This window comes from Pelobates fuscus, chromosome 3 (genome assembly GCF_036172605.1).
Source record: "Pelobates fuscus isolate aPelFus1 chromosome 3, aPelFus1.pri, whole genome shotgun sequence".
Taxonomy (NCBI): domain Eukaryota; kingdom Metazoa; phylum Chordata; class Amphibia; order Anura; family Pelobatidae; genus Pelobates; species Pelobates fuscus.
In genome coordinates, this window is record NC_086319.1 from 398,361,952 (window position 1) to 398,385,125 (window position 23,174).

At 35.8% G+C, this 23,174-nt stretch overlaps 16 non-coding genes across 16 annotated transcripts; all 16 read right to left on the reverse strand.

Annotated features, from left to right (window-relative positions):
* Nucleotides 1-726: 726 nt before the first annotated feature.
* On the reverse strand, nucleotides 727-799 carry TRNAR-ACG (transfer RNA arginine (anticodon ACG)). The gene has a single exon. It is a non-coding gene; the product is annotated as a tRNA-Arg (tRNA).
* A 1,065-nt stretch (nucleotides 800-1,864) lies between these two features.
* On the reverse strand, nucleotides 1,865-1,936 carry TRNAH-GUG (transfer RNA histidin (anticodon GUG)). The gene has a single exon. It is a non-coding gene; the product is annotated as a tRNA-His (tRNA).
* An 8-nt stretch (nucleotides 1,937-1,944) lies between these two features.
* On the reverse strand, nucleotides 1,945-2,017 carry TRNAR-ACG (transfer RNA arginine (anticodon ACG)). Its single transcript has one exon. It is a non-coding gene; the product is annotated as a tRNA-Arg (tRNA).
* Nucleotides 2,018-3,162: 1,145 nt separating this feature from the next.
* On the reverse strand, nucleotides 3,163-3,235 carry TRNAR-ACG (transfer RNA arginine (anticodon ACG)). Its single transcript has one exon. It is a non-coding gene; the product is annotated as a tRNA-Arg (tRNA).
* A 1,065-nt stretch (nucleotides 3,236-4,300) lies between these two features.
* On the reverse strand, nucleotides 4,301-4,372 carry TRNAH-GUG (transfer RNA histidin (anticodon GUG)). Its single transcript has one exon. It is a non-coding gene; the product is annotated as a tRNA-His (tRNA).
* Nucleotides 4,373-4,380: 8 nt separating this feature from the next.
* TRNAR-ACG (transfer RNA arginine (anticodon ACG)) lies at nucleotides 4,381-4,453 on the reverse strand. The gene has a single exon. It is a non-coding gene; the product is annotated as a tRNA-Arg (tRNA).
* A 1,136-nt stretch (nucleotides 4,454-5,589) lies between these two features.
* On the reverse strand, nucleotides 5,590-5,662 carry TRNAR-ACG (transfer RNA arginine (anticodon ACG)). Its single transcript has one exon. It is a non-coding gene; the product is annotated as a tRNA-Arg (tRNA).
* A 3,457-nt stretch (nucleotides 5,663-9,119) lies between these two features.
* On the reverse strand, nucleotides 9,120-9,191 carry TRNAH-GUG (transfer RNA histidin (anticodon GUG)). The gene has a single exon. It is a non-coding gene; the product is annotated as a tRNA-His (tRNA).
* Nucleotides 9,192-10,335: 1,144 nt separating this feature from the next.
* Nucleotides 10,336-10,407, reverse strand: TRNAH-GUG (transfer RNA histidin (anticodon GUG)). Its single transcript has one exon. It is a non-coding gene; the product is annotated as a tRNA-His (tRNA).
* Nucleotides 10,408-10,415: 8 nt separating this feature from the next.
* TRNAR-ACG (transfer RNA arginine (anticodon ACG)) lies at nucleotides 10,416-10,488 on the reverse strand. Its single transcript has one exon. It is a non-coding gene; the product is annotated as a tRNA-Arg (tRNA).
* Nucleotides 10,489-11,624: 1,136 nt separating this feature from the next.
* On the reverse strand, nucleotides 11,625-11,697 carry TRNAR-ACG (transfer RNA arginine (anticodon ACG)). The gene has a single exon. It is a non-coding gene; the product is annotated as a tRNA-Arg (tRNA).
* A 3,552-nt stretch (nucleotides 11,698-15,249) lies between these two features.
* On the reverse strand, nucleotides 15,250-15,322 carry TRNAR-ACG (transfer RNA arginine (anticodon ACG)). Its single transcript has one exon. It is a non-coding gene; the product is annotated as a tRNA-Arg (tRNA).
* A 1,145-nt stretch (nucleotides 15,323-16,467) lies between these two features.
* On the reverse strand, nucleotides 16,468-16,540 carry TRNAR-ACG (transfer RNA arginine (anticodon ACG)). The gene has a single exon. It is a non-coding gene; the product is annotated as a tRNA-Arg (tRNA).
* Nucleotides 16,541-19,809: 3,269 nt separating this feature from the next.
* Nucleotides 19,810-19,882, reverse strand: TRNAR-ACG (transfer RNA arginine (anticodon ACG)). The gene has a single exon. It is a non-coding gene; the product is annotated as a tRNA-Arg (tRNA).
* Nucleotides 19,883-21,026: 1,144 nt separating this feature from the next.
* Nucleotides 21,027-21,099, reverse strand: TRNAR-ACG (transfer RNA arginine (anticodon ACG)). The gene has a single exon. It is a non-coding gene; the product is annotated as a tRNA-Arg (tRNA).
* A 1,145-nt stretch (nucleotides 21,100-22,244) lies between these two features.
* On the reverse strand, nucleotides 22,245-22,317 carry TRNAR-ACG (transfer RNA arginine (anticodon ACG)). Its single transcript has one exon. It is a non-coding gene; the product is annotated as a tRNA-Arg (tRNA).
* Nucleotides 22,318-23,174: the final 857 nt, after the last annotated feature.

Consider the following 23,174-nt stretch of genomic DNA (forward strand, 5'->3'; position numbering starts at 1 on the left):
AGGCAGACACCAGAGGCATTTCTGTGAGCTGAATTTCAAGACTCCTGTGCACAAGTGTAATTCTATATGGTATAATTTTATTAAGGTTTTACACTATACACATTTTTCCTGTTTTATTGTATGAATATATTATATGTACATATATGACCTGCCGGAAGTCTGTGCCTAGAGAAAAGGTGGATCTGATACCTATAAATAAGAAGAGGAGAGGGAGTCACCTATTTAAGAGTCCAATGCTTATAAACCAGAGCCAGATTGTGGGCTGTGGTTCATGTGAGTTGCCAATGCCTCTAGATGCTTTACTGCTTTATTAGATTTTTGGCTGTGTTAGTAAGTTGTCTCCACTATTATATCTTTTTCTATTTTTACTTTAGCGTTCAAAAGTTTGTTATTGTGTTTTTTTCTGGGATAATCACATTGTTCAATGTATTAAATCATGGTTGTTATATTGCAGTTGCGTTTACAATTTATAATTAGACTTTTAAAGGGGTACCAAGAATTAACACTTTGTTGTGATTTAGTGCAATATTAGATATTTGGCACTATTTACATTGTTTGCATTTTAAATATTGTTTAACTCCGACACTCACATGGTTAACAGTTGGGGTCAAAATGTACTTAGCGCTGAAGAGAAGGAAAATAGAGATGCCGCGACCTGGATTCGAACCGGGGTTGCTGCGGCCACAACGCAGAGTACTAACCACTATACGATCACGGCACAGCAGCCGAGCCAGGTAGGAGTCGAACCTACAATCTTCTGATTCGTAGTCAGACGCGTTATCCATTGCGCCACTGGCCCATGTTTGGGTCTAATGGGATCTGCCTCAACAGGAAAAAAAAGATATCCATAATAAAACTAAATTGAGATACAAAAGAAGTGTTTTGCAAAGTTGTTTAATTATTTTATCTTATCACTAAAAGTTTAACCTTTCCTTAAGTATTTCCTTAACTACTTATATGGCACCAACAAATTCCGCAGAGCTGGAATTGAACTAATTCAACTTAAATGTACTTTATTAAACCAAAAAAAAAATAAGCTATTGCACAATAACTGCTAAAAGAGATCACAAAACAATCTCTGAGATGCGTTTCACAATTTAACTGAGGAAGCTTTTTTAAGGGGGGAAATGTGTTTCAGAGATTGTTCCAAGTTGGATTCTTGAGTCATATTATATACCAAAATTTGGAAGCACCATGCGGGTTGGGTTGTCTCTAGGCAGGCAGACACCAGAGGCATTTCTGTGAGCTGAATTTCAAGACTCCTGTGCACAAGTGTAATTCTATATGGTATAATTTTATTAAGGTTTTACACTATACACATTTTTCCTGTTTTATTGTATGAATATATTATATGTACATATATGACCTGCCGGAAGTCTGTGCCTAGAGAAAAGGTGGATCTGATACCTATAAATAAGAAGAGGAGAGGGAGTCACCTATTTAAGAGTCCAATGCTTATAAACCAGAGCCAGATTGTGGGCTGTGGTTCATGTGAGTTGCCAATGCATCTAGATGCTTTACTGCTTTATTAGATTTTTGGCTGTGTTAGTAAGTTGTCTCCACTATTATATCTTTTTCTATTTTTACTTTAGAGTTCAAAAGTTTGTTATTGTGTTTTTAAATGGGATAATCACATCGTTCAATGTATTAAATCATGGTTGTTATATTGCAGTTGCGTTTACAATTTATAATTAGACTTTTAAAGGGGTACCAAGAATTAACACTTTGTTGTGATTTAGTGCAATATTAGATATTTGGCACTATTTACATTGTTTGCATTTTAAATATTGTTTAACTCCGACACTCACATGGTTAACAGTTGGGGTCAAAATGTACTTAGCGCTGAAGAGAAGGAAAATAGAGATGCCGTGACCCGGATTCGAACCGGGGTTGCTGCGGCCACAACGCAGAGTACTAACCACTATACGATCACGGCACAGCGGCCGAGCCAGGTAGGAGTCGAACCTACAATCTTCTGATTCGTAGTCAGACGCGTTATCCATTGCGCCACTGGCCCATGTTTGGATCTAATGGGATCTGCCTCAACAGGAAAAAAAAGATATCCATAATAAAACTAAATTGAGATACAAAAGAAGTGTTTTGCAAAGTTGTTTAATTATTTTATCTTATCACTAAAAGTTTAACCTTTCCTTAAGTATTTCCTTAACTACTTATATGGCACCAACAAATTCCGCAGAGCTGGAATTGAACTAATTCAACTTAAATGTACTTTATTAAACAAAAAAAAAATAAGCTATTGCACAATAACTGCTAAAAGAGATCACAAAACAATCTCTGAGATGCGTTTCACAATTTAACTGAGGAAGCTTTTTTAAGGGGGGAAATGTGTTTCAGAGATTGTTCCAAGTTGGATTCTTGAGTCATATTATATACCAAAAATTTGGAAGCACCATGCGGGTTGGGTTGTCTCTAGGCAGGCAGACACCAGAGGCATTTCTGTGAGCTGAATTTCAAGACTCCTGTGCACAAGTGTAATTCTATATGGTATAATTTTATTAAGGTTTTACACTATACACATTTTTCCTGTTTTATTGTATGAATATATTATATGTACATATATGACCTGCCGGAAGTCTGTGCCTAGAGAAAAGGTGGATCTGATACCTATAAATAAGAAGAGGAGAGGGAGTCACCTATTTAAGAGTCCAATGCTTATAAACCAGAGCCAGATTGTGGGCTGTGGTTCATGTGAGTTGCCAATGCCTCTAGATGCTTTACTGCTTTATTAGATTTTTGGCTGTGTTAGTAAGTTGTCTCCACTATTATATCTTTTTCTATTTTTACTTTAGAGTTCAAAAGTTTGTTATTGTGTTTTTTTCTGGGATAATCACATTGTTCAATGTATTAAATCATGGTTGTTATATTGCAGTTGCGTTTACAATTTATAATTAGACTTTTAAAGGGGTACCAAGAATTAACACTTTGTTGTGATTTAGTGCAATATTAGATATTTGGCACTATTTACATTGTTTGCATTTTAAATATTGTTTAACTCCGACACTCACATGGTTAACAGTTGGGGTCAAAATGTACTTAGCGCTGAAGAGAAGGAAAATAGAGATGCCGCGACCTGGATTCGAACTGGGGTTGCTGCGGCCACAACGCAGAGTACTAACCACTATACGATCACGGCACAGCAGCCGAGCCAGGTAGGAGTCGAACCTACAATCTTCTGATTCGTAGTCAGACGCGTTATCCATTGCGCCACTGGCCCATGTTTGGGTCTAATGGGATCTGCCTCAACAGGAAAAAAAAGATATCCATAATAAAACTAAATTGAGATACAAAAGAAGTGTTTTGCAAAGTTGTTTAATTATTTTATCTTATCACTAAAAGTTTAACCTTTCATTAAGTATTTCCTTAACTACTTATATGGCACCAACAAATTCCGCAGAGCTGGAATTGAACTAATTCAACTTAAATGTACTTTATTAAACAAAAAAAAAAAAAAGCTATTGCACAATAACTGCTAAAAGAGATCACAAAACAATCTCTGAGATGCGTTTCACAATTTAACTGAGGAAGCTTTTTTAAGGGGGGAAATGTGTTTCAGAGATTGTTCCAAGTTGGATTCTTGAGTCATATTATATACCAAAATTTGGAAGCACCATGCGGGTTGGGTTGTCTCTAGGCAGGCAGACACCAGAGGCATTTCTGTGAGCTGAATTTCAAGACTCCTGTGCACAAGTGTAATTCTATATGGTATAATTTTATTAAGGTTTTACACTATACACATTTTTCCTGTTTTATTGTATGAATATATTATATGTACATATATGACCTGCCGGAAGTCTGTGCCTAGAGAAAAGGTGGATCTGATACCTATAAATAAGAAGAGGAGAGGGAGTCACCTATTTAAGAGTCCAATGCTTATAAACCAGAGCCAGATTGTGGGCTGTGGTTCATGTGAGTTGCCAATGCCTCTAGATGCTTTACTGCTTTATTAGATTTTTGGCTGTGTTAGTAAGTTGTCTCCACTATTATATCTTTTTCTATTTTTACTTTAGAGTTCAAAAGTTTGTTATTGTGTTTTTTTCTGGGATAATCACATTGTTCAATGTATTAAATCATGGTTGTTATATTGCAGTTGCGTTTACAATTTATAATTAGACTTTTAAAGGGGTACCAAGAATTAAAACTTTGTTGTGATTTAGTGCAATATTAGATATTTGGCACTATTTACATTGTTAGCATTTTAAATATTGCTTAACTCCGACACTCACATGGTTAACAGTTGGGGTCAAAATGTACTTAGCGCTGAAGAGAAGAAAAATGGAGATGCCATGACCCGGATTCGAACCGGGGCTGCTGCGGCCACAACGCAGAGTACTAACCACTATACGATCACGGCACAGCGGCCGAGCCAGGTAGGAGTCGAACCTACAATCTTCTGATTCGTAGTCAGACGCGTTATCCATTGCGCCACTGGCCCATGTTTGGTGCTAATGGGATCTGTCTCAACAGAAAAAAATGATATCCATAATAAAACTAAATTGAGATACAAAAGAAGTGTTTTGCAAAGTTGTTTAATTATTTTATCTTATCACTAAAAGTTTAACCTTTCCGTAAGTATTTCCTTAACTACTTATATGGCACCAACAAATTCCGCAGAGCTGGAATTGAACTAATTCAACTTAAATGTACTTTCTTAAAGAAAAAAAAAAATAAGCAATTGCACAATAACTGCTAAAAGAGATCACAAAACAATCTCTGAGATGCGTTTCACAATTTAACTGAGGAAGCTTTTTTAAGGGGGGAAATGTGTTTCAGAGATTGTTCCAAGTTGGATTCTTGAGTCATATTATATACCAAAATTTGGAAGCACCCTGCGGGTTGGGTTGTCTCTAGGCAGGCAGACACCAGAGGCATTTCTGTGAGCTGAATTTCAAGACTCCTGTACACAAGTGTAATTCTATATGGTATAATTTTATTAAGGTTTTACACTATACACATTTTTCCTGTTTTATTGTATGAATATATTATATGTACATATATGACCTGCCGGAAGTCTGTGCCTAGAGAAAAGGTGGATCTGATACCTATAAATAAGAAGAGGAGAGGGAGTCACCTATTTAAGAGTCCAATGCTTATAAACCAGAGCCAGATTGTGGGCTGTGTTTCATGTGAGTTGCCAATGCCTCTAGATGCTTTACTGCTTTATTAGATTTTTTGGCTGTGTTAGTAAGTTGTCTCCACTATTATATCTTTTTCTATTTTTACTTTAGAGTTCAAAAGTTTGCTAGTGTGTTTTTTTCTGGGATAATCACATTGTTCAATGTATTAAATCATGGTTGTTATATTGCAGTTGCGTTTACAATTTATAATTAGACTTTTAAAGGGGTACCAAGAATTAACACTTTGTTGTGATTTAGTGCAATATTAGATATTTGGCACTATTTACATTTTAAATATTGTTTAACTCCGACACTCACATGGTTAACAGTTGGGGTCAAAATGTACTTAGCGCTGAAGAGAAGGAAAATGGAGATGCCGTGACCTGGATTCGAACCCGGGTTGCTGCGGCAACAACGCAGAGTACTAACCACTATACGATCACGGCACAGCGGCCGAGCCAGGTAGGAGTCGAACCTACAATCGTCTGATTCGTAGTCAGACGCGTTATCCATTGCGCCACTGGCCCATGTTTGGAGCTAATGGGATCTGCCTCAACAGAAAAAAAAGATATCCATAATAAAACTAAATTGAGATACAAAAGAAGTGTTTTGCAAAGTTGTTTAATTATTTTATCTTATCACTAAAAGTTTAACCTTTCTTTAACTATTTCCTTAACTACTTATATGGCACCAACAAATTCCGTAGAGCTGGAATTGAACTAATTCAACTTAAATGTACTTTATTAAAGAAAAAAAAATAAGCAATTGCACAATAACTGCTAAAAGAGATCACAAAACAATCTCTGAGTTGCGTTTCACAATTTAACTGAGGAAGCTTTTTTAAGGGGGGAAATGTGTTTCAGAGATTGTTCCAAGTTGGATTCTTGAGTCATATTATATACCAAAATTTGGAAGCACCATGCGGGTTGGGTTGTCTCTAGGCAGGCAGACACCAGAGGCATTTCTGTGAGCTGAATTTCAAGACTCCTGTACACAAGTGTAATTCAATATGGTATAATTTTATTAAGGTTTTACACTATACACATTTTTCCTGTTTTATTGTATGAATATATTATATGTACATATATGACCTGCCGGAAGTCTGTGCCTAGAGAAAAGGTGGATCTGATACCTATAAATAAGAAGAGGAGAGGGAGTCACCTATTTAAGAGTCCAATGCTTATAAACCAGAGCCAGATTGTGGGCTGTGTTTCATGTGAGTTGCCAATGCCTCTAGATGCTTTACTGCTTTATTAGATTTTTTGGCTGTGTTAGTAAGTTGTCTCCACTATTATATCTTTTTCTATTTTTACTTTAGAGTTCAAAAGTTTGCTAGTGTGTTTTTTTCTGGGATAATCACATTGTTCAATGTATTAAATCATGGTTGTTATATTGCAGTTGCGTTTACAATTTATAATTAGACTTTTAAAGGGGTACCAAGAATTAACACTTTGTTGTGATTTAGTGCAATATTAGATATTTGGCACTATTTACATTTTAAATATTGTTTAACTCCGACACTCACATGGTTAACAGTTGGGGTCAAAATGTACTTAGCGCTGAAGAGAAGGAAAATGGAGATGCCGTGACCTGGATTCGAACCCGGGTTGCTGCGGCAACAACGCAGAGTACTAACCACTATACGATCACGGCACAGCGGCCGAGCAGGAGTCGAACCTACAATCTTCAGATTCGTAGTCAGACGCGTTATCCATTGCGCCACTGGCCCATGTTTGAAGATAATGGCATCTGCCTCAACAGAAAAAAAAGATATCCATAATAAAACTAAATTGAGATACAAAAGAAGTGTTTTGCAAAGTTGTTTGATTATTTTATCTTATCACTAAAAGTTTAACCTTTCCTTAAGTATTTCCTTAACTACTTATATGGCACCAACAAATTCCGCAGAGCTGGAATTGAACTAATTCAACTTAAATGTACTTTATTAAAGAAAAAAAAATAAGCAATTGCACAATAACTGCTAAAAGAGATCACAAAACAATCTCTGAGATGCGTTTCACAATTTAACTGAGGAAGCTTTTTTAAGGGGGGAAATGTGTTTCAGAGATTGTTCCAAGTTGGATTCTTGAGTCATATTATATACCAAAATTTGGAAGCACCATGCGGGTTGGGTTGTCTCTAGGCAGGCAGACACCAGAGGCATTTCTGTGAGCTGAATTTCAAGACTCCTGTACACAAGTGTAATTCTATATGGTATAATTTTATTAAGGTTTTACACTATACACATTTTTCCTGTTTTATTGTATGAATATATTATATGTACATATATGACCTGCCGGAAGTCTGTGCCTAGAGAAAAGGTGGATCTGATACCTATAAATAAGAAGAGGAGAGGGAGTCACCTATTTAAGAGTCCAATGCTTATAAACCAGAGCCAGATTGTGGGCTGTGTTTCATGTGAGTTGCCAATGCCTCTAGATGCTTTACTGCTTTATTAGATTTTTTGGCTGTGTTAGTAAGTTGTCTCCACTATTATATCTTTTTCTATTTTTACTTTAGAGTTCAAAAGTTTGTTATTGTGTTTTTTTCTGGGATAATCACATTGTTCAATGTATTAAATCATGGTTGTTATATTGCAGTTGCGTTTACAATTTATAATTAGACTTTTAAAGGGGTACCAAGAATTAACACTTTGTTGTGATTTAGTGCAATATTAGATATTTGGCACTATTTACATTTTAAATATTGTTTAACTCCGACACTCACATGGTTAACAGTTGGGGTCAAAATGTACTTAGCGCTGAAGAGAAGGAAAATGGAGATGCCGTGACCTGGATTCGAACCCGGGTTGCTGCGGCAACAACGCAGAGTACTAACCACTATACGATCACGGCACAGCGGCCGAGCAGGAGTCGAACCTACAATCTTCAGATTCGTAGTCAGACGCGTTATCCATTGCGCCACTGGCCCATGTTTGAAGATAATGGCATCTGCCTCAACAGAAAAAAAAGATATCCATAATAAAACTAAATTGAGATACAAAAGAAGTGTTTTGCAAAGTTGTTTAATTATTTTATCTTATCACTAAAAGTTTAACCTTTCCTTAAGTATTTCCTTAACTACTTATATGGCACCAACAAATTCCGCAGAGCTGGAATTGAACTAATTCAACGTAAATGTACTTTATTAAAGAAAAAAAATAAGCAATTGCACAATAACTGCTAAAAGAGATCACAAAACAATCTCTGAGATGCGTTTCACAATTTAACTGAGGAAGCTTTTTTAAGGGGGGAAATGTGTTTCAGAGATTGTTCCAAGTTGGATTCTTGAGTCATATTATATACCAAAATTTGGAAGCACCATGCGGGTTGGGTTGTCTCTAGGCAGGCAGACACCAGAGGCCTTTCTGTGAGCTGAATTTCAAGACTCCTGTACACAAGTGTAATTCTATATGGTATAATTTTATTAAGGTTTTACACTATACACATTTTTCCTGTTTTATTGTATGAATATATTATATGTACATATATGACCTGCCGGAAGTCTGTGCCTAGAGAAAAGGTGGATCTGATACCTATAAATAAGAAGAGGAGAGGGAGTCACCTATTTAAGAGTCCAATGCTTATAAACCAGAGCCAGATTGTGGGCTGTGTTTCATGTGAGTTGCCAATGCCTCTAGATGCTTTACTGCTTTATTAGATTTTTTGGCTGTGTTAGTAAGTTGTCTCCACTATTATATCTTTTTCTATTTTTACTTTAGAGTTCAAAAGTTTGTTATTGTGTTTTTTTCTGGGATAATCACATTGTTCAATGTATTAAATCATGGTTGTTATATTGCAGTTGCGTTTACAATTTATAATTAGACTTTTAAAGGGGTACCAAGAATTAACACTTTGTTGTGATTTAGTGCAATATTAGATATTTGGCACTATTTACATTTTAAATATTGTTTAACTCCGACACTCACATGGTTAACAGTTGGGGTCAAAATGTACTTAGCGCTGAAGAGAAGGAAAATGGAGATGCTGTGACCCGGATTCGAACCGGGGTTGCTGCGGTCACAACGCAGAGTACTAACCACTATACGATCACAGCACAGCAGCCAAGCCAGGCAGGAGTCGAACCTACAATCTTCTGATTCGTAGTCAGACACGTTATCCATTGCGCCACTGGCCCATGTTTGGAGCTAATGGGATCTGCCTCAACAGAAAAAAAAGATATCCATAATAAAACTAAATTGAGATACAAAAGAAGTGTTTTGCAAAGTTGTTTAATTAATTTATCTTATCACTAAAAGTTTAACCTTTCCTTAAGTATTTCCTTAACTACTTATATGGCACCAACAAATTCCGCAGAGCTGGAATTGAACTAATTCAACGTAAATGTACTTTATTAAAGAAAAAAAAATAAGCAATTGCACAATAACTGCTAAAAGAGATCACAAAACAATCTCTGAGATGCGTTTCACAATTTAACTGAGGAAGCTTTTTTAAGGGGGGAAATGTGTTTCAGAGATTGTTCCAAGTTGGATTCTTGAGTCATATTATATACCAAAATTTGGAAGCACCATGCGGGTTGGGTTGTCTCTAGGCAGGCAGACACCAGAGGCATTTCTGTGAGCTGAATTTCAAGACTCCTGTACACAAGTGTAATTCTATATGGTATAATTTTATTAAGGTTTTACACTATACACATTTTTCCTGTTTTATTGTATGAATATATTATATGTACATATATGACCTGCCGGAAGTCTGTGCCTAGAGAAAAGATGGATCTGATACCTATAAATAAGAAGAGGAGAGGGAGTCACCTATTTAAGAGTCCAATGCTTATAAACCAGAGCCAGATTGTAGGCTGTGGTTCACGTGAGTTGCCAATGCCTCTAGATGCTTTACTGCTTTATTAGATTTTTTGGCTGTGTTAGTAAGTTGTCTCCACTATTATATCTTTTTCTATTTTTACTTTAGAGTTCAAAAGTTTGTTATTGTGTTTTTTTCTTGGATAATCACATTGTTCAATGTATTAAATCATGGTTGTTATATTGCAGTTGCGTTTACAATTTATAATTAGACTTTTAAAGGGGTACCAAGAATTAAAACTTTGTTGTGATTTAGTGCAATATTAGATATTTGGCACTATTTACATTGTTAGCATTTTAAATATTGCTTAACTCCGACACTCACATGGTTAACAGTTGGGGTCAAAATGTACTTAGCGCTGAAGAGAAGAAAAATGTAGATGCCATGACCCGGATTCGAACCGGGGCTGCTGCGACCACAACGCAGAGTACTAACCACTATACGATCACGGCACAGCGGCCGAGCCAGGTAGGAGTCGAACCTACAATCTTCTGATTCGTAGTCAGACGCGTTATCCATTGCGCCACTGGCCCATGTTTGGTGCTAATGGGATCTGTCTCAACAGAAAAAAATGATATCCATAATAAAACTAAATTGAGATACAAAAGAAGTGTTTTGCAAAGTTGTTTAATTATTTTATCTTATCACTAAAAGTTTAACCTTTCCTTAAGTATTTCCTTAACTACTTATATGGCACCAACAAATTCCGCAGAGCTGGAATTGAACTAATTCAACTTAAATGTACTTTCTTAAAGAAAAAAAAAAATAAGCAATTGCACAATAACTGCTAAAAGAGATCACAAAACAATCTCTGAGATGCGTTTCACAATTTAACTGAGGAAGCTTTTTTAAGGGGGGAAATGTGTTTCAGAGATTGTTCCAAGTTGGATTCTTGAGTCATATTATATACCAAAATTTGGAAGCACCCTGCGGGTTGGGTTGTCTCTAGGCAGGCAGACACCAGAGGCATTTCTGTGAGCTGAATTTCAAGACTCCTGTACACAAGTGTAATTCTATATGGTATAATTTTATTAAGGTTTTACACTGTACACATTTTTCCTGTTTTATTGTATGAATATATTATATGTACATATATGACCTGCCGGAAGTCTGTGCCTAGAGAAAAGGTGGATCTGATACCTATAAATAAGAAGAGGAGAGGGAGTCACCTATTTAAGAGTCCAATGCTTATAAACCAGAGCCAGATTGTGGGCTGTGTTTCATGTGAGTTGCCAATGCCTCTAGATGCTTTACTGCTTTATTAGATTTTTTGGCTGTGTTAGTAAGTTGTCTCCACTATTATATCTTTTTCTATTTTTACTTTAGAGTTCAAAAGTTTGCTAGTGTGTTTTTTTCTGGGATAATCACATTGTTCAATGTATTAAATCATGGTTGTTATATTGCAGTTGCGTTTACAATTTATAATTAGACTTTTAAAGGGGTACCAAGAATTAACACTTTGTTGTGATTTAGTGCAATATTAGATATTTGGCACTATTTACATTTTAAATATTGTTTAACTCCGACACTCACATGGTTAACAGTTGGGGTCAAAATGTACTTAGCGCTGAAGAGAAGGAAAATGGAGATGCCGTGACCTGGATTCGAACCCGGGTTGCTGCGGTAACAACGCAGAGTACTAACCACTATACGATCACGGCACAGCGGCCGAGCCAGGTAGGAGTCGAACCTACAATCTTCTGATTCGTAGTCAGACGCGTTATCCATTGCGCCACTGGCCCATGTTTGGAGCTAATGGGATCTGCCTCAACAGAAAAAAAGATATCCATAATAAAACTAAATTGAGATACAAAAGAAGTGTTTTGCAAAGTTGTTTAATTATTTTATCTTATCACTAAAAGTTTAACCTTTCTTTAACTATTTCCTTAACTACTTATATGGCACCAACAAATTCCGTAGAGCTGGAATTGAACTAATTCAACTTAAATGTACTTTATTAAAGAAAAAAAAATAAGCAATTGCACAATAACTGCTAAAAGAGATCACAAAACAATCTCTGAGTTGCGTTTCACAATTTAACTGAGGAAGCTTTTTTAAGGGGGGAAATGTGTTTCAGAGATTGTTCCAAGTTGGATTCTTGAGTCATATTATATACCAAAATTTGGAAGCACCATGCGGGTTGGGTTGTCTCTAGGCAGGCAGACACCAGAGGCATTTCTGTGAGCTGAATTTCAAGACTCCTGTACACAAGTGTAATTCAATATGGTATAATTTTATTAAGGTTTTACACTATACACATTTTTCCTGTTTTATTGTATGAATATATTATATGTACATATATGACCTGCCGGAAGTCTGTGCCTAGAGAAAAGGTGGATCTGATACCTATAAATAAGAAGAGGAGAGGGAGTCACCTATTTAAGAGTCCAATGCTTATAAACCAGAGCCAGATTGTGGGCTGTGTTTCATGTGAGTTGCCAATGCCTCTAGATGCTTTACTGCTTTATTAGATTTTTTGGCTGTGTTAGTAAGTTGTCTCCACTATTATATCTTTTTCTATTTTTACTTTAGAGTTCAAAAGTTTGCTAGTGTGTTTTTTTCTGGGATAATCACATTGTTCAATGTATTAAATCATGGTTGTTATATTGCAGTTGCGTTTACAATTTATAATTAGACTTTTAAAGGGGTACCAAGAATTAACACTTTGTTGTGATTTAGTGCAATATTAGATATTTGGCACTATTTACATTTTAAATATTGTTTAACTCCGACACTCACATGGTTAACAGTTGGGGTCAAAATGTACTTAGCGCTGAAGAGAAGGAAAATGGAGATGCCGTGACCTGGATTCGAACCCGGGTTGCTGCGGCAACAACGCAGAGTACTAACCACTATACGATCACGGCACAGCGGCCAAGCAGGAGTCGAACCTACAATCTTCTGATTCGTAGTCAGACGCGTTATCCATTGCGCCACTGGCCCATGTTTGGATCTAATGGGATCTGCCTCAACAGGAAAAAAAAGATATCCATAATAAAACTAAATTGAGATACAAAAGAAGTGTTTTGCAAAGTTGTTTAATTATTTTATCTTATCACTAAAAGTTTAACCTTTCCTTAAGTATTTCCTTAACTACTTATATGGCACCAACAAATTCCGCAGAGCTGGAATTGAACTAATTCAACTTAAATGTACTTTATTAAACAAAAAAAAAATAAGCTATTGCACAATAACTGCTAAAAGAGATCACAAAACAATCTCTGAGATGCGTTTCACAATTTAACTGAGGAAGCTTTTTTAAGGGGGGAAATGTGTTTCAGAGATTGTTCCAAGTTGGATTCTTGAGTCATATTATATACCAAAAATTTGGAAGCACCATGCGGGTTGGGTTGTCTCTAGGCAGGCAGACACCAGAGGCATTTCTGTGAGCTGAATTTCAAGACTCCTGTGCACAAGTGTAATTCTATATGGTATAATTTTATTAAGGTTTTACACTATACACATTTTTCCTGTTTTATTGTATGAATATATTATATGTACATATATGACCTGCCGGAAGTCTGTGCCTAGAGAAAAGGTGGATCTGATACCTATAAATAAGAAGAGGAGAGGGAGTCACCTATTTAAGAGTCCAATGCTTATAAACCAGAGCCAGATTGTGGGCTGTGGTTCATGTGAGTTGCCAATGCCTCTAGATGCTTTACTGCTTTATTAGATTTTTGGCTGTGTTAGTAAGTTGTCTCCACTATTATATCTTTTTCTATTTTTACTTTAGCGTTCAAAAGTTTGTTATTGTGTTTTTTTCTGGGATAATCACATTGTTCAATGTATTAAATCATGGTTGTTATATTGCAGTTGCGTTTACAATTTATAATTAGACTTTTAAAGGGGTACCAAGAATTAACACTTTGTTGTGATTTAGTGCAATATTAGATATTTGGCACTATTTACATTGTTTGCATTTTAAATATTGTTTAACTCCGACACTCACATGGTTAACAGTTGGGGTCAAAATGTACTTAGCGCTGAAGAGAAGGAAAATAGAGATGCCGTGACCCGGATTCGAACTGGGGTTGCTGCGGCCACAACGCAGAGTACTAACCACTATACGATCACGGCACAGCGGCCGAGCAAGGTAGGAGTCGAACCTACAATCTTCTGATTCGTAGTCAGACGCGTTATCCATTGCGCCACTGGCCCATGTTTGGATCTAATGGGATCTGCCTCAACAGGAAAAAAAAGATATCCATAATAAAACTAAATTGAGATACAAAAGAAGTGTTTTGCAAAGTTGTTTAATTATTTTATCTTATCACTAAAAGTTTAACCTTTCCTTAAGTATTTCCTTAACTACTTATATGGCACCAACAAATTCCGCAGAGCTGGAATTGAACTAATTCAACTTAAATGTACTTTATTAAACAAAAAAAAAATAAGCTATTGCACAATAACTGCTAAAAGAGATCACAAAACAATCTCTGAGATGCGTTTCACAATTTAACTGAGGAAGCTTTTTTAAGGCGGGAAATGTGTTTCAGAGATTGTTCCAAGTTGGATTCTTGAGTCATATTATATACCAAAAATTTGGAAGCACCATGCGGGTTGGGTTGTCTCTAGGCAGGCAGACACCAGAGGCATTTCTGTGAGCTGAATTTCAAGACTCCTGTGCACAAGTGTAATTCTATATGGTATAATTTTATTAAGGTTTTACACTATACACATTTTTCCTGTTTTATTGTATGAATATATTATATGTACATATATGACCTGCCGGAAGTCTGTGCCTAGAGAAAAGGTGGATCTGATACCTATAAATAAGAAGAGGAGAGGGAGTCACCTATTTAAGAGTCCAATGCTTATAAACCAGAGCCAGATTGTGGGCTGTGGTTCATGTGAGTTGCCAATGCCTCTAGATGCTTTACTGCTTTATTAGATTTTTGGCTGTGTTAGTAAGTTGTCTCCACTATTATATCTTTTTCTATTTTTACTTTAGCGTTCAAAAGTTTGTTATTGTGTTTTTTTCTGGGATAATCACATTGTTCAATGTATTAAATCATGGTTGTTATATTGCAGTTGCGTTTACAATTTATAATTAGACTTTTAAAGGGGTACCAAGAATTAACACTTTGTTGTGATTTAGTGCAATATTAGATATTTGGCACTATTTACATTGTTTGCATTTTAAATATTGTTTAACTCCGACACTCACATGGTTAACAGTTGGGGTCAAAATGTACTTAGCGCTGAAGAGAAGGAAAATAGAGATGCCGCGACCTGGATTGCTGCGGCCACAACGCAGAGTACTAACCACTATACAATCACGGCACAGCAGCCGAGCCAGGTAGGAGTCGAACCTACAATCTTCTGATTCGTAGTCAGACGCGTTATCCATTGCGCCACTGGCCCATGTTTGGATCTAATGGGATCTGCCTCAACAGGAAAAAAAAGATATCCATAATAAAACTAAATTGAGATACAAAAGAAGTGTTTTGCAAAGTTGTTTAATTATTTTATCTTATCACTAAAAGTTTAACCTTTCCTTAAGTATTTCCTTAACTACTTATATGGCACCAACAAATTCCGCAGAGCTGGAATTGAACTAATTCAACTTAAATGTACTTTATTAAACCAAAAAAAAAATAAGCTATTGCACAATAACTGCTAAAAGAGATCACAAAACAATCTCTGAGATGCGTTTCACAATTTAACTGAGGAAGCTTTTTTAAGGGGGGAAATGTGTTTCAGAGATTGTTCCAAGTTGGATTCTTGAGTCATATTATATACCAAAATTTGGAAGCACCATGCGGGTTGGGTTGTCTCTAGGCAGGCAGACACCAGAGGCATTTCTGTGAGCTGAATTTCAAGACTCCTGTGCACAAGTGTAATTCTATATGGTATAATTTTATTAAGGTTTTACACTATACACATTTTTCCTGTTTTATTGTATGAATATATTATATGTACATATATGACCTGCCGGAAGTCTGTGCCTAGAGAAAAGGTGGATCTGATACCTATAAATAAGAAGAGGAGAGGGAGTCACCTATTTAAGAGTCCAATGCTTATAAACCAGAGCCAGATTGTGGGCTGTGGTTCATGTGAGTTGCCAATGCATCTAGATGCTTTACTGCTTTATTAGATTTTTGGCTGTGTTAGTAAGTTGTCTCCACTATTATATCTTTTTCTATTTTTACTTTAGAGTTCAAAAGTTTGTTATTGTGTTTTTAAATGGGATAATCACATCGTTCAATGTATTAAATCATGGTTGTTATATTGCAGTTGCGTTTACAATTTATAATTAGACTTTTAAAGGGGTACCAAGAATTAACACTTTGTTGTGATTTAGTGCAATATTAGATATTTGGCACTATTTACATTGTTTGCATTTTAAATATTGTTTAACTCCGACACTCACATGGTTAACAGTTGGGGTCAAAATGTACTTAGCGCTGAAGAGAAGGAAAATAGAGATGCCGTGACCCGGATTCGAACCGGGGTTGCTGCGGCCACAACGAAGAGTACTAACCACTATACGATCACGGCACAGCGGCCGAGCCAGGTAGGAGTCGAACCTACAATCTTCTGATTCGTAGTCAGACGCGTTATCCCTTGCGCCACTGGCCCATGTTTGGATCTAATGGGATCTGCCTCAACAGGAAAAAAAAGATATCCATAATAAAACTAAATTGAGATACAAAAGAAGTGTTTTGCAAAGTTGTTTAATTATTTTATCTTATCACTAAAAGTTTAACCTTTCCTTAAGTATTTCCTTAACTACTTATATGGCACCAACAAATTCCGCAGAGCTGGAATTGAACTAATTCAACTTAAATGTACTTTATTAAACAAAAAAAAAATAAGCTATTGCACAATAACTGCTAAAAGAGATCACAAAACAATCTCTGAGATGCGTTTCACAATTTAACTGAGGAAGCTTTTTTAAGGGGGGAAATGTGTTTCAGAGATTGTTCCAAGTTGGATTCTTGAGTCATATTATATACCAAAAATTTGGAAGCACCATGCGGGTTGGGTTGTCTCTAGGCAGGCAGACACCAGAGGCATTTCTGTGAGCTGAATTTCAAGACTCCTGTGCACAAGTGTAATTCTATATGGTATAATTTTATTAAGGTTTTACACTATACACATTTTTCCTGTTTTATTGTATGAATATATTATATGTACATATATGACCTGCCGGAAGTCTGTGCCTAGAGAAAAGGTGGATCTGATACCTATAAATAAGAAGAGGAGAGGGAGTCACCTATTTAAGAGTCCAATGCTTATAAACCAGAGCCAGATTGTGGGCTGTGGTTCATGTGAGTTGCCAATGCCTCTAGATGCTTTACTGCTTTATTAGATTTTTGGCTGTGTTAGTAAGTTGTCTCCACTATTATATCTTTTTCTATTTTTACTTTAGAGTTCAAAAGTTTGTTATTGTGTTTTTTTCTGGGATAATCACATTGTTCAATGTATTAAATCATGGTTGTTATATTGCAGTTGCGTTTACAATTTATAATTAGACTTTTAACCCCTTCAGGACCGGCCTGTTTTTGCGATGTTTGTACGTTAAGGACCAGAGCAGTTTTAACACTTTTGTGGTGTTTGTGTTTAGCTGTAATTTTCCGCTCTCTCATTTACGGTTCCCATACAAGTTATATACTGTTTTTTTCACGACAAGAAGGGCTTTCTTTACATACCAGTATATATATTATGTCATATATTGTATTTAAAAAAAATAATAAAATATGGTGAAAAATAAAAAAAAAACATGTTTTTGGACTTTTACTTGAAAAATCTTTTACTTATCTACAAAAGCTAATGAAAAAAACTGCTAAATAGATTCAAAATTTTGTCCCGAGTTTAAAAACACCCAGTGTTTACATGCTTTATTGCTTTTTTTTGCAAGTTATAGGCCTATAAATACAAGTAGGAAATTGCTGTTTCAATATATATATATTTTAAATGTATCAATAGTGACATTGTTACACCGTTATCTGTCATAAATCCCCGAAACACACCTAACATGTACATATTTTTTAAAGTAGACAACCCAGGGTATTCAAAATGGGGTATGTCCAGTTTTTTTTAGTAGCCACCTAGTCACAAACACTGGCCAAAGTTAGCATTTATATTTGTTTGTGTGTTAAAAATGCAAAAAACGCTAACTTTGGCCGGTGTTTGTGACTAAGTGGCTACTAAAAAAAGCTGAACATACCCCATTTGCAATACCTTGGGTTGTCTTCTTTCGCAAATGGTATGCCATCATGGGGCTAATTCTCATTCCTTGGCTACCATACGCTCTCAAAGGCAACCTAACCAATCTGACAAATTTCAATAAAAAAAAAAAAAGTAAAATCAAGCCTTATATTTGACCCTGTAACTTTCACAAACACTATAAAACCTCTACATGTGGGGTACTGTTATACTCAGGAGACTTCGCTGAACACAAATATTAGTGTATCAGAACAGTAAAATATATCACAGCAATAATATCCTCAGTGAAAGAGCTGTTTGTGTGTGAAAAATGCAAAAAACTTCACTTCCACTGACAATATCATCGCTGTGATATGTTTTACTGTTTTGAAACACTAATATTTGTGTTCAGCGAAGTCTCCCGAGTAAAACAGTACCCCCATGTACAGGATTTAGGGTGTCATAGAAAGTTACAGGGTTAAACACAGTGCTAGCAAATTAAATTATCTGGACTTTTGGCCTGGGTTGGCAGGCAGGTCCCTCAAATTGCAATCATTAAAATTACTTAATTAGGTAAAAATATTACATAAATATGCACGTAGAATTTAATATATATACATATTTATATATTTGACGTCTACGTGTATATTTATGAAATTATTTATGTAATTATGTATGTGGACATATGTATATTTCGTATTATTTTTATTTATTTATTTATACATAGATATATATATCATTACATTCTAAGTATATTTTGATATAAATATATATATATCAATATCAAAATACTGTTAGAATAAAACTGAATATATATATATAATTTTTTTTTAATTATTAAAAATTATTTTTATTTTTTGTTATTTATTTTTATTAACATATTATTTGTATTTTATAATAATATATATATACCATATATATAGTTATTATATATATTGTATATATTCGTGTGTAATTTAAATATAAGTGTATTTTTATAATTATATACGTATATATAAATATAAAAATACACTTAGTGTGACATTATATATATGATATATATACATATATTATATATAGGTATATATAGATATAATACATGTATATATAGCATATATATACACATATTATTTTTTTTTTTTTACACAGATTTTTTTTTTACACTTTATTTTGGATTTTTCACTTGCAGGGAGACTGCCTGTCAGCACAGACAGTCCCCCTGCAGGCAGACACATGGACACCTATTGCGGTCATGTGATCGAGTGATCACATGGCCGTGGGGTCCTGATCTGCCGAAGGGGGACTGCCTGGGCAGACAGGCAACCCCCCTGGACCGGGTGGAGCACTGATCGCCGCCGTGGGACCGACGGCGATCAGGTAAGTAGCCCAAAACCGTTATGACGGTTCAGGACCGTCAGCGGTCCAAACGCACGTTTTACCGCTGACGGTCCTGAACCGTCAGCGGTCGTTAAGGGGTTAAAGGGGTACCAAGAATTAACACTTTGTTGTGATTTAGTGCAATATTAGATATTTGGCACTATTTACATTGTTTGCATTTTAAATATTGTTTAACTCCGACACTCACATGGTTAACAGTTGGGGTCAAAATGTACTTAGCGCTGAAGAGAAGGAAAATAGAGATGCCGCGACCTGGATTCGAACTGGGGTTGCTGCGGCCACAACGCAGAGTACTAACCACTATACGATCACGGCACAGCAGCCGAGCCAGGTAGGAGTCGAACCTACAATCTTCTGATTCGTAGTCAGACGCGTTATCCATTGCGCCACTGGCCCATGTTTGGATCTAATGGGATCTGCCTCAACAGGAAAAAAAAGATATCCATAATAAAACTAAATTGAGATACAAAAGAAGTGTTTTGCAAAGTTGTTTAATTATTTTATCTTATCACTAAAAGTTTAACCTTTCCTTAAGTATTTCCTTAACTACTTATATGGCACCAACAAATTCCGCAGAGCTGGAATTGAACTAATTCAACTTAAATGTACTTTATTAAACAAAAAAAAAATAAGCTATTGCACAATAACTGCTAAAAGAGATCACAAAACAATCTCTGAGATGCGTTTCACAATTTAACTGAGGAAGCTTTTTTAAGGGGGGAAATGTGTTTCAGAGATTGTTCCAAGTTGGATTCTTGAGTCATATTATATACCAAAATTTGGAAGCACCATGCGGGTTGGGTTGTCTCTAGGCAGGCAGACACCAGAGGCATTTCTGTGAGCTGAATTTCAAGACTCCTGTGCACAAGTGTAATTCTGTATGGTATAATTTTATTAAGGTTTTACACTATACACATTTTTCCTGTTTTATTGTATGAATATATTATATGTACATATATGACCTGCCGGAAGTCTGTGCCTAGAGAAAAGGTGGATCTGATACCTATAAATAAGAAGAGGAGAGGGAGTCACCTATTTAAGAGTCCAATGCTTATAAACCAGAGCCAGATTGTGGGCTGTGGTTCATGTGAGTTGCCAATGCCTCTAGATGCTTTACTGCTTTATTAGATTTTTGGCTGTGTTAGTAAGTTGTCTCCACTATTATATCTTTTTCTATTTTTACTTTAGAGTTCAAAAGTTTGTTATTGTGTTTTTTTCTGGGATAATCACATTGTTCAATGTATTAAATCATGGTTGTTATATTGCAGTTGCGTTTACAATTTATAATTAGACTTTTAAAGGGGTACCAAGAATTAACACTTGGTTGTGATTTAGTGCAATATTAGATATTTGGCACTATTTACATTGTTTGCATTTTAAATATTGTTTAACTCCGACACTCACATGGTTAACAGTTGGGGTCAAAATGTACTTAGCGCTGAAGAGAAGGAAAATAGAGATGCCGCGACCCGGATTCGAACCGGGGTTGCTGCGGCCACAACGCAGAGTACTAACCACTATACGATCATGGCACAGCAGCCGAGCCAGGTAGGAGTCAAACCTACAATCTTCTGATTCGTAGTCAGACGCGTTATCCATTGCGCCACTGGCCCATGTTTGGATCTAATGGGATCTGCCTCAACAGGAAAAAAAAGATATCCATAATAAAACTAAATTGAGATACAAAAGAAGTGTTTTGCAAAGTTGTTTAATTATTTTATCTTATCACTAAAAGTTTAACCTTTCCTTAAGTATTTCCTTAACTACTTATATGGCACCAACAAATTCCGCAGAGCTGGAATTGAACTAATTCAACTTAAATGTACTTTATTAAACAAAAAAAAAAAAAAGCTATTGCACAATAACTGCTAAAAGAGATCACAAAACAATCTCTGAGATGCGTTTCACAATTTAACTGAGGAAGCTTTTTTAAGGGGGGAAATGTGTTTCAGAGATTGTTCCAAGTTGGATTCTTGAGTCATATTATATACCAAAATTTGGAAGCACCATGCGGGTTGGGTTGTCTCTAGGCAGGCAGACACCAGAGGCATTTCTGTGAGCTGAATTTCAAGACTCCTGTGCACAAGTGTAATTCTATATGGTATAATTTTATTAAGGTTTTACACTATACACATTTTTCCTGTTTTATTGTATGAATATATTATATGTACATATATGACCTGCCGGAAGTCTGTGCCTAGAGAAAAGGTGGATCTGATACCTATAAATAAGAAGAGGAGAGGGAGTCACCTATTTAAGAGTCCAATGCTTATAAACCAGAGCCAGATTGTGGGCTGTGGTTCATGTGAGTTGCCAATGCCTCTAGATGCTTTACTGCTTTATTAGATTTTTGGCTGTGTTAGTAAGTTGTCTCCACTATTATATCTTTTTCTATTTTTACTTTAGAGTTCAAAAGTTTGTTATTGTGTTTTTTTCTGGGATAATCACATTGTTCAATGTATTAAATCATGGTTGTTATATTGCAGTTGCGTTTACAATTTATAATTAGACTTTTAAAGGGGTACCAAGAATTAACACTTGGTTGTCATTTAGTGCAATATTAGATATTTGGCACTATTTACATTGTTTGCATTTTAAATATTGTTTAACTCCGACACTCACATGGTTAACAGTTGGGGTCAAAATGTACTTAGCGCTGAAGAGAAGGAAAATAGAGATGCCGCGACCCGGATTCGAACCGGGGTTGCTGCGGCCACAACGCAGAGTACTAACCACTATACGATCATGGCACAGCAGCCGAGCCAGGTAGGAGTCGAACCTACAATCTTCTGATTCGTAGTCAGACGCGTTATCCATTGCGCCACTGGCCCATGTTTGGATCTAATGGGATCTGCCTCAACAGGAAAAAAAAGATATCCATAATAAAACTAAATTGAGATACAAAAGAAGTGTTTTGCAAAGTTGTTTAATTATTTTATCTTATCACTAAAAGTTTAACCTTTCCTTAAGTATTTCCTTAACTACTTATATGGCACCAACAAATTCCGCAGAGCTGGAATTGAACTAATTCAACTTAAATGTACTTTATTAAACAAAAAAAAAAATAAGCTATTGCACAATAACTGCTAAAAGAGATCACAAAACAATCTCTGAGATGCGTTTCACAATTTAACTGAGGAAGCTTTTTTAAGGGGGGAAATGTGTTTCAGAGATTGTTCCAAGTTGGATTCTTGAGTCATATTATATACCAAAATTTGGAAGCACCATGCGGGTTGGGTTGTCTCTAGGCAGGCAGACACCAGAGGCATTTCTGTGAGCTGAATTTCAAGACTCCTGTGCACAAGTGTAATTCTATATGGTATAATTTTATTAAGGTTTTACACTATACACATTTTTCCTGTTTTATTGTATGAATATATTATATGTACATATATGACCTGCCGGAAGTCTGTGCCTAGAGAAAAGGTGGATCTGATACCTATAAATAAGAAGAGGAGAGGGAGTCACCTATTTAAGAGTCCAATGCTTATAAACCAGAGCCAGATTGTGGGCTGTGGTTCATGTGAGTTGCCAATGCCTCTAGATGCTTTACTGCTTTATTAGATTTTTGGCTGTGTTAGTAAGTTGTCTCCACTATTATATCTTTTTCTATTTTTACTTTAGAGTTCAAAAGTTTGTTATTGTGTTTTTTTCTGGGATAATCACATTGTTCAATGTATTAAATCAT